At 32.3% G+C, this 10,463-nt stretch overlaps 1 protein-coding gene across 3 annotated transcripts in view; it reads left to right on the top strand.

Moving 5' to 3' along the window:
• Positions 1 to 1,271: 1,271 nt before the first annotated feature.
• The window catches only part of LOC134692172 (uncharacterized), a 34,683-nt gene continuing 25,491 nt past the window's right edge, over positions 1,272 to 10,463 (top strand). For 2 of the 3 annotated variants that reach the window (XM_063552621.1, XM_063552620.1), the window contains exon 1: positions 1,272 to 1,658. The gene's annotated coding sequence lies outside the window, so the exon portion shown is untranslated. Of the gene's footprint in view, positions 1,659 to 3,666; positions 3,689 to 10,463 lie in introns of those variants that run through there. The other variant, XM_063552622.1, reaches the window with a different exon arrangement.

Consider the following 10,463-nt stretch of genomic DNA (forward strand, 5'->3'; position numbering starts at 1 on the left):
TTTATTATTAATATCATTGTAGAGTAATAATCAGTTATTTCAAAGAATTTTTATATTTTTGAACTACTTCTGTTATAAATTTCAATAAAATTTCAGTAAAGTAGGGGCCGTGTCACAAAATAAAAGTTCCTTCATAATATAAGTTCCAAATGGTAAATATATATTCTGGAATATCATTTTCACTGGAATAAATATTACAGTAAATGTTCCTAACGAAATAAATGGTACAGAGTATTTGTTCCAACAGGAACAACTATTATAGCATTGTTTATAACAAAGTTTCCAGTGGAACTTCTGTTAGGCAGGACAAATATACGTTGACAGACGTATTTTCGATCCTAAATTCCTTAAAAAAAATCAAAGGGTAGAAAAACCATAACACGTGTCAATCGAAATTTAAAAAAAAAAATCACTTACATCAAGTTTTTTGTTCTTCACGTATACATTAAAACAAAAACTAAAATTAATGATACACATCTACTTTTGCATAGGTACTATTTCTGTACTGAAAAAATGAAGTACTGGAAATTTACTTTTAATATTTAGTACTATTTCTTTACTTTAAAACGTATTGTAATATTTAGGTACTTGTATTTTACAGTACTTGATTTGTACTAAATATTTTGGTACAGAAATAATACAATATTCCAAGTTTGCATAAAAATCATAACTTTAAGAGATTTGAAATAGATAAACTTTTAAAATGCTGAAAATGTAATGGTAGTAACCAAAAATCTGTAGTACCTAAATTTCAAGTACAAATAAAGTACTGTAAAATACAGGTACCTAAATATTACAATAATTCTAGGGTAACAAAATAGTACTGAATATCAAAAGTAGATTTCCAGTACTACAATCTTTTAGTACAGAAATAGTACCCATGCAAAAGTAGCTGTGTATGCAAATCCGGTAGCTATATTGAGCTAATTATTACCAGAAAATATGGCCCTGCTGAAATTTACACTGCAACAAGGAAAGGGGTATTTTAGTTAGGGAGTTTTCACTTGTAAGAGACTGAACTTTCAATTAACAAAACAAACAAAACAGAATGAATGAATGAATAAATATAACTAAATAAATGAATAGATAAATATTGAAGTAAACACGTACTTTCTAGTGATTGCTACGGAGAATCTTAATTGTGCTCTTTATTTTTTTATGTCTTTGTCTGCCGTTATATGCACGTGGGAATGTCAAAAGCATTCCTTATACAATTAGTCTTAAAGAACATCAAGAAGAACAGAAGAAAAACACGGCATAACATTTGTACCTTGCACAAACAGAGTATTATAAATATTTACCGTTATATACATCTCAATTATCAACCACTAATTATCTTGTCTCTAGTGCTGTTCACGCTTGACTTGTGCCAAACATATCATATGTACAAACAAAGCATAATCTAATATATAATTTATCGTTATGGATTATTGAGTATTTTATTCAACACATTTGTTCGATATGACACGATCCAATACATTCGATATGAACTGTACAAGCCATATGTTACCTAATTACATCAATCTCGTGACGTCTTCATCAGATTCGTTTGTGTATTGAAGTGATAACAGTGAAATCTACATCATAATCATTTTCAGTGAAATCTACATGATAATCAGTTTCTGTCTTTACTTGCCGTACTTATTGAATCTAAATAGGTGAGTACGTTACTAAATTTATAAATATATTTATAACTATACAAATCCTTGGTTTTAAGAACTCTTGACCTACGTTATATTTTGTCAATCAGAAAGAAAATGTTATACAATTTGTCAAATGAAATGTATATCCCAATTTATTAACAAAATATTAATCGTGTTCCTTGAATTTGCACTAGTTATTTAAAGATTAGCAGTACGCTGTGAGTATATATTCCGTTACTGTATATTATTTGTCTTCTAAGAAAACTATACGTTGGTATAATTTATAACTTATTTCAATTTATTGATCTGTTGTTACAAATTAATGTAAATAAGAAGTTATGTTTATTGATATATCGTAAATACAAGACAAATTTATATAAAAAAGTTTTTTTTTATTTTTATTATTTTTTACTTTTACAATTAAATGGAAAAAGGGGAAAAAATTCGAAGAATGGCAAGATTTTATTAAAAGGGATACATAGTTATATAATAACTATATCATTTATTTTGCTTGTTGGCTATCATGTATAAAGATTTATTTCCAACAATTGTTTAAATTATAAAAAGACAACAGGGTTTTCTTTTACCCTGCTTCTTCGATGGGCAATCGGCTTTTATCAAAATTTGTATTACGTAGTAACATTTTCGGTATAATTTTTTTCTGCGTCAGATGCTCTTTTCGACAATTGTTTTTTTTTTTACATTGATGCTCACAGGCACTTGTCTCAAAAAAAATAATTCCTATATACCTTAATATAACACAAGGTACTTAACTAAATTTTTTGAAAAATGACACCCAGTCCCGAATTCACGTTATTTTTTTATTTCTCGGTTGTCAAACCTACTTAAAGTTAATATGCCGTAAATCTAAATTGATTTATCTACACAATGGTATATGACACGACTATCATTGTTGTCGGGATCATTGGTAGCAGGCCTCAGAAGTCGGTCAACGGGATGTTTTTTGCATTCGTCTCAATTTTTGGCAACACCCAGCCCGCAGTGATTGAATTATTATAAAAAAATATTAAAATAAAAACTGTTAGCTTCCCTCTGACTATGAATTATTACCTTTATTGTAAATTCTTTACAGATTATGTGAAACAAACCCAAATAACTTTGTTATGAAACACACGTGTACACAACGACACTAATGTAGAGTTATAAATTGACCAAAATTTCCCACATTTATTTTTAGCCAGACGATTGACCAATGAGAAACCAGTATAAAATTACATGCGGACCGGGTGTTGCCAAAAATTGAGACGAATGCAAAAAAACATCCCGTTGACCGACTTCTGAGGTCTGCTCCTAATGATCCCGACAACAGTGATAGTCGTGTCATATACCATTGTGTAGATAAATCAATTTAGATTTACGGCATATTATGTTTAAGTAGGTTTGAAAACCGAGAAATAAAAAAAATGACGTGAATTCGGGACTGGGTGTCTCTTTCTAAAAATTTAGATAAGTACCTTGTGTTATATTAAGGTATATAGGATTTTTTTTTTTTGAGACAAGTGCCTGTGTTGATGCTCGATGCCAAAATAACTGTTACATTGAATTTAAGGGTCTTCGTCGCGGTCCGCGTTGACGTCGTTATGAATTTTATAAAGATAGACAAACGTTAGGACTTAAAAAAACCCGTTGAAGCACCAAAACAAAACCAAAATATGTGTGTATGTTCGATCCTGATATGCAGTTACATGTGCTATGCATAGCCGTAATATAATTTCAGCTTTAAAGTCTATTTGTTTCAAAAATCAGCACCCGGTAAGTAAGATATATTCTGTCTAAAATTAATACTGACATAAAGGCATTTGTAATCTACATCTGTATGATATGCTAATTAGACGGATAGAGGGAAGGTAAATGCATCATATAGTCAATCATAGAACTTACTATTCAGCATCAAAGCAACGACATTGTTTACACTCACACACAGCATAAACGCATGTCTATTACATGTACATGCAATAACAAAGATGTACAATGGAGGAAAACGGAGATAATATATAATTAGTGATTATAATCATCTGTACGGGGTGAGCATGTGAAATATCAGTTTGCGAAATAATTAGTTATGGATTAATATCAAGTATAAACTTCTGTTCAAGCAAATGACAAACCACGGTTTTTAAAAATTGTCGCAAATTTAAAATCCAGTGGCGGATCCAAGGGGGGGGGGGGGGGGATTTTTGGGTCGATCAATGCATTTGAATGGGGACATGTAGCTGGAACCCCCCGTTTTAAAATGGCTGGATCCGCCCCTGAAATCTATGAATATATAAGAAAAACATTTACGGAAAATGAACTGTGACTTACTGAGATGACGTAAGATATCAGAAACAACTACATAGACGCAAATAAAAAAAAAAACCCAAATCAAAATCGCAAGGTAAAGCACAATTTTTTTAGAATAAAGGCCTTTTGTGTACCCAAGACACGTGAAGGAAGTCAACTTAGGGGGGATGTGATTGGATGTAAGGGTACAATATATTTTTTTATTCATCTATGAATAACTGCAGTGTGTAAATTTACAATATAAATTTTAAAACCTATTGAAAATATTTGTGATATTTTCTGGAGAAATATTCGAAAAGGCTTCCAAAATTTCATAAATTTGGTGCAAAATGACGGTGGGCATGGATAACATAAACAAGCGCCGTTGGAAATTGGTCATGATACTATTTGTCTTCAATTTTTAAAATAGAGTAATAAAGTACTAACACCACACATAACTGTTTTATCCAGGTTTTTATTATAAAAACTGGTAAATTTAGAAAATGTTAGTATTGTCGCCTATGGCAGAATAAATAGTACCGTTTTCCCTAAGTACAACCACTGCGGTTTAATTCCAGTGCAGTTAAGTACCAAACTCCGTACAGTCATCGTTTCCGTTCCGGAATTATTTTCCTTTACTCCATTATTGAAGAGCAGTATGCAGATCCAGCTTTATCTGTCGGGGAGTTTGGTTAAGTACTTAGAGCTAGTCTCAAGTAAAGGCAACCCAAGGAAATAACGCTTTTTGACACTTTTCTCAAAAGTCTTACAACTAAAGTTAATCTAAAGTTTTGTTGACTTATGAGTATATTTCTGCTTCTAATTTCTTTTGTAAAACGACAAAAAAGAGTAGTTTAGCATAGTTGTATGAAGGGTTATTTATCGTTCAGAAAGCGTGACACTCCAGTGCATGTTAGTCATGACAGAAAGTCGCTAAGTTCTATCTTTATGTAATGCGTATATATGAAGTGAACACTTATTGCCAAAAAAATTAGTGACAAGAATGCTGTAAACAACAAAAATGTCATGTGCATATGATGTAAAGAAAATGAAGATGTTGATACTTTTTCTGTCACCATGGAGACAACTTATATAAATAAACACCAAAGTGACATCTTAATCAACATCTTGCAGATGTATTATATAAATGTTCTTTGTCGGTAATGGTGACACCGACTAATTATTAAGTATCTGGAAATCGGTATAACATGAGCATTTTAAGACACGCTAAACTCTTTTCTTGGCAAGATCTATTTTCAATATATAAAAATTTAAATCAAAGATTCTCAAAAAAGAGCAGGCTAATGCCGCTACAAGGCAGCACTCGCACTCGCAAAGTGGAAAGGGATTAATATAAGTTGCAATAACTTGTTTCCAAATCCACTATAAATAAATATAAATATGTTTAAATTAAGAAAGAAAGAAAAATAAACACATAATCATATGAACAACATTAAAGCGGAAAGAGCCTGGACAAGTCGTTTTACAGCGGTGCAGCTCTAGGTTTTCCTTTTGAAAGATCAAAACGTATGTAAAATCATAGATCAAGTAGTCATCCTAATGCTGTTATTTCTATGGTTGACAATGGCCATATTTAGAGATTAAACTGATTGTTGTGGCTCTTTTCTTTTGGTGTTCAGTACAGAATTCTAGTTTCACTGCACTATGATTATTGTCTCCACAAGTCATCAGTTCTGAAAAGTAAACAAACAGAAACTTAATTTATCTATAGGTTCAAAGAATCCGATCCTCTGTTGTTCTCTTCATAGAATTACAAGGACTTGATGAGGAAAACGGAGATCATTTTAGAAATTCATCAGCTACGTTATATCCTATCTCATCTTTGTCAAAGAGGAAGACAGATACCAGAGGGACATTCAACCTCATAGATCGAAAATAAACCGACAACGACGGCATGGCTAAAAAAGAAAAAGACTAACAAACAAATAATAATTAACGAGACACAACATAGAAAACTAAAAACTAAGCAGTAACGAACCCCACCAAAAAATGGGGGTGATCTATAAGGTGCTCCGCAAGGGTGAACAGTGCCTGCTCCACATGTGACACCCGTCGTGTTTCTCTTGTTCATGTAATATGAAACGTTAGCTAAGTGTTACAACTTTATCCAGAAATTAAAAAAAGTCATACGTACGCGCCCTTGCCTAAAAACCTCATTAAAGAACAATGCTTAAACATTGTGAAATCCCTACAACTAAGGATATCTTTTCTTGGGGGTAGAAAATTCTTAGTATTTTGACCATTTCAAAGTTTTCTAAACAGTTACATCAGATTTCAGTGAGTATGTAGCTAATGGTAATGTTATATTTCCTATTTTGCGAATTCGGAATTTCAAAATATATCTATAACATCTAGATGTTATAGATATATTTTGAAATTCCGAATTCGCAAAATAGGAAATATAACAGTAATATCTTTGGTTAGCTTGCTTGTTAGCTGAACCGTGAAGTCATTGTTAGGTTAGGTAAACTATCCTCCTTTAATAGTAGACTAGCCCAACAGATAACCAATCTAGGACTAAGCTACTTTAAAAGGAGGGATGTTTACCTTACCTAACAATGACTTCACGGTTCAGATAACAAGCAAGCTAACCAAAGATATTACCATTAGCTACATACTGACTGAAATCTGCTGTAATTAATAATTATGACTATTAGGGACCTACCATTTGATTTTTATGGGGGGGGGGGGGGGGGGGGGGGCTAGGATGAAATTTGAAAAAAAAGGCAGGACAGGAGTTTTGAGTAAAAAAAAAAGGCAGGATGAGCATCTTGGTAAAAAAAAAAAGGCAGGATGACAATTTGGGTAAAAAAAGTCAGATAAACTAGTAAAAAAAAAGGCAGGACCGAATAGAGTAAAAAATAAAAAGGCAGGACAGAGATTACAACTCAAAAAAAAAAAGCAGGACAAAATTTTTCATCCTAGCCCCCCCCCCCCCCCCCCCCCCCCCCTAAAAATCAAATGGTAGCTCCCTTAGTATATCAATGATGATTCGTGCCAATACAGAGGTGCTATAACTAGCTACTGGCTGAACGATTCAGAATGTTTAGAAACATCAAATAAAATATTCCTATGTTTAGACTGAAGTTCATCTTTATGTCGGATGGAACTATAATATAAGAACATTATAATAAACTGATATGGATTAAAATACAACCCAACTGTCACTTAAAAAAATGCTTGTAACGGTATACCGATTACTCCAATTTGAAGAAATTTTCACATCCCCCACTGTTCTCTATGCGAAATGTCTGAATAGCTGTGTGCTTCATAAATGGCAAAGACATACGATAACAACTCTTATTTCAATGATTTTTTTTTTGGAAGAGAACCAGGAGAGCCTTATTTTTTCAAATTTATATACCTTTACATCATGCTTCAAGAAAAGCAAATTATTAAACTATTTTAGATAACATCATATAAAGGGCAAAATGGACAAGAACTATACCATTTCAATTTTTCTGTATATATATTATTGCATCTTAAACATGTAGTATTAATTTTGATTTTGATTTAAGGAACATGAAAATAGCATGTCTTACGAGCATCTTTAAGACGAAAATTTACATTCTCCAAACCTATATAAGCAGTATGCAGTCATAGGATTTAACAGGTGTGATTGCAATATAATATTTAGTCATGTCGACACGTAGTACACAAACAAATAATTAAATATATATATTATTAATAAATCTAATATACAATTAAATCCGCTTAAGGTATAGTACGTTTTTATATACACCTTTACATATTCATTTAATTTGACATAAGCAATATTGTCGACACAACTTAATACATTGTCAGAAAGGTATGTTCATATAATTATTTTTTTTATTTCACAATTGTAAAGGTTATAAGCCTTGAGTGTGAAATCACTTTACACAATATTAAGCCCAAACATGCAGGAATACAATAAATGCAATATGTAATAACTAAATGCACAGGTATAAGCCGTATTTATGTCTTCTGCATGCATAGTCAATAAAGATCTATAGTATACGTATAGCTTAATATCTGAAACATTTGAGTTTTGTTTTATATAAGTCGGGGGCGGATCCAGCCATTTACTGTAAAAGGGGGGTTCTAACCCAGGACAAAAGAGGGGGGGTGGTTCCAACGACATGTCCCCTTTCAAATGCATTAGTCGTCCAAAAAAATGGGGGTCCAGCCCCCGGACCCCATGCACTTACTGTGAATCCGCCACTGTAAGTGTAATATTCGGTTGACATTTTGTTTCTTCTATATTCTAAGCTGTGTTTCAAGATGTATTTTAAGGTAAGTTTGTTGACCTTAATATGCTTGCGCCTCGTCTGCGATTGCGATTGCGACACGCAGAAAGAACACAAATTATGTTTGGATAGGCAGACGACATAGTCGACAAAAGAATATAGGATCACCTTGTCTCGCCTAAATAGATTTTTAAGCATTTATATATAGATTACAATTTGGAAATTGAAAATTCCTGAAAAAATAATCTGATAAAAGACTTACAGTTAATCCCTGTGCAGATATTGCATATGTTTATGTAATATTTTTGATGGTTGCCAGCCTTTAAATAGTTCAAAATCGAATTGTTAGACAATACAGTTTTTCAGCATACGTGAATATCTATAACTGAATTGCAATATTAAAAAGCTTGGTGTATTTATTGAAACTCGTAATCATTCAAATATAATATTTTCTGATCAAAAACTTCATAAGTAGCCCCCTTTTATTCCCTAGAAAGTTTACATTAAAATTGATTGGTGCTCGTTTCTAAAGCCCAAGGGACAACATCAAAAGTTCAATGTAGGATAAAACACTTAATTCAGATAGTTTTTTTAATTACCCCTCTACCCCCCTCTTAACTTAACCTGGGAAAAATTGATTAACCCATATGGATATATGTAAAATCGATGTAGGATAAACAAAACTTGCAGTAAGTTTAACCCCCCACCCCCAAACTATTTGAATTAAGTTTTTTATCCTTCATTGATCTTTTGATGTCGTTCCTAAGACAACACCAATGTATAAATGCTTAACTTTTAATAGAAAACATACAATGTGATAATATTCGATCAAGTATTCGTTGAAAATTTCCCATTATAACTTACAAATGTTACATTTTATTTATTGAAAATTAATATAGAAGTTAATGGGATAATATACTGTTGTTATATTTCAAAACGAGATTATCGCAGATGCCACATGGTTCAATGATTCAAAACGTAATTACGAGGACGTGCAAATATTCAATTGAGTTTTGCATTAAACATTTTTGCATGAAATGATATTCAATTTGAAAAATCCATTTGCTTTTACAGAGTTTTCCATCGAATTAATTTGGTAGCAATGTATCTGATATTTTTTTAAATGTCCCATAAACAAGCTTCTTTATCACGCCTGCATGATGTTGAGAGGAGTTTTAGTTTCGTATTTTTAGAATATCATACCAAAGTAAAATAAGTGAACATTTGTGACCATTCGTATCTGTCCTATTTGAGTAAAAAATAAATGAAAGTAAATCCTAACAAAAAGACAACAACCTTGCAACCAATTCGTTATAATCAAGGAAAATTCAGTTAAACTGCAATATGTTACATGAACATATATGATAAAATCACGGTGAATTTGATTCGATTTCTTAGTTTGTGTTGTTACAAATGTCACACGGAAACAAAGAAGCATTATACCTCGGCATTTAGTCGGCTCAACGATTAGAAGAATGATTAATAGCTGCATATACAATGGAACAAAGCAACTAGTACTGATGAGGGGAGGGGCGCAGAATAGCTATTTCTAATTTTTCGGTCTACTCCTCATTTTTCCTTCGCCATATTACTCAATTCTTCCATGCACCCCCTTTTCCACATATTTTCTGACCATTTTTATCTTTAAGTCTTTTTCATCTATCTTATGTAAAGAATTTTGAAGTTGTTATGCCCCACCTACGATACTAGAGGGGCATTATGTTTTCTGGTCTGTGCGTCTGTTCGGTGTTCGTTCGTCCGCTTGTCCCGCTTCAGGTTAAAGCTTTTGGTCAAGGCAGTTTTTGATGAAGCTGAAGCCCAATCAACTTGAAACTAAGTACAAATGTTCCCTATGTTATGATCTTTCTAAATCCAAAGCCAAATTATACCTTCGACCCCAATTTAACGATCCACTGAACATAGAATAGGAAGTAAGTAAGTAAGTATTTACATTTTATTTAGAGTCGGCATATATATACATAATAACAGAGAAAACATGAGCTCTGGTGAGCTCTTTAACCGACTATCACATAAAAAAATCATGCAGCATCATGCAAATACTACCAAATAAAACATGCAATATAATGAAAGCAAACTTCTATTTGATTAGTGAGCCTCCAGAGTCAAAGCTGATGTGGCAAGCGCCTCTATGTGCATTGAAGCGGGGGAATCAGCAAATCATTTGATGATCATAAAATATAACAAACTAAAAGCATACAAATAATAAATAAATAAAAATAAGCACTAGCATTTAATGGCAGATATATTAAAAACAAAAATGCATAAA

This window comes from Mytilus trossulus, chromosome 12 (genome assembly GCF_036588685.1).
Source record: "Mytilus trossulus isolate FHL-02 chromosome 12, PNRI_Mtr1.1.1.hap1, whole genome shotgun sequence".
Taxonomy (NCBI): domain Eukaryota; kingdom Metazoa; phylum Mollusca; class Bivalvia; order Mytilida; family Mytilidae; genus Mytilus; species Mytilus trossulus.